Source organism: Crocodylus porosus, unplaced genomic scaffold (assembly GCF_001723895.1).
Source record: "Crocodylus porosus isolate Cpor-Errol unplaced genomic scaffold, CroPor_comp1, whole genome shotgun sequence".
Classification (NCBI taxonomy): domain Eukaryota; kingdom Metazoa; phylum Chordata; order Crocodylia; family Crocodylidae; genus Crocodylus; species Crocodylus porosus.
The window spans coordinates 136,726,536-136,729,760 of NW_017728906.1; the positions used below are offsets into that span (position 1 = coordinate 136,726,536).

Here is a 3,225-nt window from a genome sequence, read left to right on the forward strand (position 1 = left end):
ATATTATATATTACTTTGCTTTCATCCAGAGAAAAGTCAAGCAAAAAGAGCATGTTCTAGAAATTGGTTCATTGGGAAGGCAGGCTAGAAAAAGTCCAATATAAATGACCAAGGTAGAACATGTATAAGAGTTTCTACAAGATAGGAACTTTCTGTATGCTAAACCCAGTTCCCTTTGAATACGTCTAAAGATCTTACACTACCAAATTAGTTTGAGTGACTCAGCCTTGAGTTATATATAAGTGGCATTTCATTGTGATCATGGAAAAATGTGGATTGCAGGTTACTTTTTTAATCCAAAAATTGGGAATTCTTTTTTATTAGAGAAAACCAAGATCCCTGATTATAACCCACTCATCCATGATTATATGTAGTCTCCAGACTAAGAAATTGTCTGGTGACAATGCTTAACAGGTGTTTTTCTGAGGCCATCCTCAATCCCTTGGTCTCTTAAACCTCTTAAGAATTACATTTCTTTAGCAAGGAAGGCTGATTATTCCATTGCAGAATGTCAGAAATTCTGAGAGGCTAAAGAGTTAAGAATAAATAATGAAATTATCTTAATTTTAGATCACTGCAATAGCTGGATTTGCTTATAGCACATTTGTGATACTTGAGCAAGTAAAAAAGGGATATTTTTGCACTTGTAGAAAATTACTGAAAGGACAGATTATGTTGTCTTTGTTTTATGCTATTTTTCTCCAGTGTTTAAAATCTATGTTCAAAGAAAACCATGGTCCTTTCAACTGCCTTCTTCCTCACACATCCTTACCCATCAACACATGTGAGGTACCATTTTCATAGAACCAGGTTCTAATTTAATATGCTGTAAAAGTAATGTGTGTATTTAAATAATCATGGCAGTTTTAGAATGATGTTGTAGCCATGATGGCCAAAAATTGTGAGAGCTGTGATTTGTTGGGGTGATATATTTTATTAGACTACCTACATAGTTGGGATAGAGTTAGACAGGCTTTTGAATAGCCACACACTCAAAAACTATAGTCTGAGAACCTCTTCAAACTGCAAGCCATTAGGTTAGATTCTGAAAACTCTTGCTCATATTAGCAATGCTTATTCATTCTAGGTCAATGACATTACTCCTTCAAGCCCATCTAAAAAATCAGGCCTCTCAGCTGTGTAAGTTCATAGAGGGTATGTTGGGTAACTTCTGTATTTGTTTTCACAGAGACCATTTTCTCCATTTTACAATTGTTATTTATTGCATTTTGGTAGTACCCAAAGGCTAATGTCAGTATTGAACTTCATAGTATGGTACGCTACAAATATATAAGTAGATTCAGTCACTGCCCTGAGATTTGAAGTCCATGGAAAGACTCCTGTTCTTAAAAATGGCTTTTTAAGACTTAAGGTCTGAAGTTGAAGGTCTCAGTTCTGTGAGTGATTGTACAGAAGACTGTGCAGGTGGACCTTAAACATATAGATCTATATATGTTCCATAGCAGACACTCTGCCTGGATGCATAGATCTGGCCATCTGTATTTAACTGTAGAATTCTGACTTAAATATATATGCAATATCTATTTTGGAGTGAATTTAGATAATTTCATATAAAAGCATATGTACAAATATATTTTTAAAGCATCCAATTATAATGGCCTATATTTATTTGTAGCAACTCAGTGACCATTTATTTATTTCTCTGGTAAAATTATATTTAGGGAAATTTTACAGAGGAGAATTCAGATTTTAATGAGGAGGAGGACTCCTTTGGAACCATTACAGTCTGTTCAAGTATATCCTACTTATCTCAGGGATCATTGACTTGATAGACTGTAATGACTCCCTCTGAGCCTCATAGAGAACAGGATCTAGTTTATGCAGGTGCATTCATAGTGAGCTTATACATTGAAAACAATGTTACAAAATTTGGAGGCATTTACATTTCTTGTGCATGTGCAGGTTGTTTTTAAATAAATTCCTAGCTCCATTTGAATTTGCATGAAATAATTAAAAGTTGTCCATAGTAGACCCTTGATAGTTGTATCCTAAAAAGCATGAAATTACATGTTACAGTCTGAGCTACACTCTCTCTGTGTGGGTAGCAGGAGCTAAATTCACAAAGGGGACTTGGAATTTAAATACCACTTTAAGAACCAAGGCTGAACATTCAGATGCAACTGGTATTCACAAAAAAACTGCTTATCCTTGTTGATGTCTAGAGTCTCTTGGTACCTAGGTTTCTGCTTCTAGCCATATACACAAATGCCTAAATCTTGATAGTGCTGAAGATCTTGGCACCTTTATCAAACTTAATCCCCATTAAGAATTGCAAAATATGTATTGCTGACCTCTCACTTGTAGGACATTAATTATTATATTAGTTAAAATTATGTCTGAGCTCAGGGAAGGAGGAGGTGGCTTCCTTTTTTTATCTCAAATCACAATGATAAGTTTACTCCCATAGCATATGGAAGGCTTGGTTTGAAGTACCCTTGACTGACCATCGCCCAACAGAATACATTAACCACCAGAAGATAGGCTGCTCTATAGTCCTTTGCATCCCAGCTGTTGAAGTTGTTCCACTTTCCAGAGAATCCGTAAATATTCACTGAATCAGGAAAGGAGTGATTAAGGTACTTATATGGTAGGAGAAAACCTTGGCTCCAGTTCCCATTCCTATTTCATATTCCTTATACCTTAGGTGAGTGCTGTACCCACTGAGCTATTGGATGAAAGGGACACCTCCTCCCTCAGCCAAATTTTGAAAAGACTGACCACTTCTTTGGGTTTGAAATGCAGGTTTAGAATCCTAACTCAAAAGCAGGATTAATGAAAGAACTCCAACCAGGGTTAAGCACTTCCCAGCATCTCAGTTACTGTAATGGTGGGGTATAATGGTCGAGTTGCTGGTTCTGCAGGGTCTTTTGTCTTTCAAATGCTGGTCTTGTATCTGTTCCTGGGTGAGGTCTGTGGTTCCTGGATTAATCAATGTGAGGTGATGGCCCAGTCATTACAGGCCATTCAGTAGAGGCCTGCTACCATTGTTTTTCAATCATTCTCATTCATTGGGGAACCAATTTACATGGAGGGGTACAATGAATCATATTGTTGCAAATGGGATGCCCAGGCAGAGGACAGAAGATGGAGGCTTAACATATAAAATGGAAACTTGACATGACTTTGGTTCACTTACAGACACAGGCCTAAACCATACAATATCCATATGAAATAATAAAAATCAATACAAAAATGATAATTATA

General features: G+C 36.5%; 1 long non-coding RNA gene across 1 annotated transcript in view; it reads left to right on the top strand.

The window, feature by feature from the left end:
• The window catches only part of LOC109306167, a 7,655-nt gene extending 4,718 nt beyond the window's left edge, over positions 1-2,937 (top strand). The window contains exon 3 of the long non-coding RNA XR_002099878.1: positions 2,838-2,937. This is a non-coding gene — a long non-coding RNA (uncharacterized LOC109306167). The remainder of the gene's footprint in view (positions 1-2,837) is intronic.
• Positions 2,938-3,225: the final 288 nt, after the last annotated feature.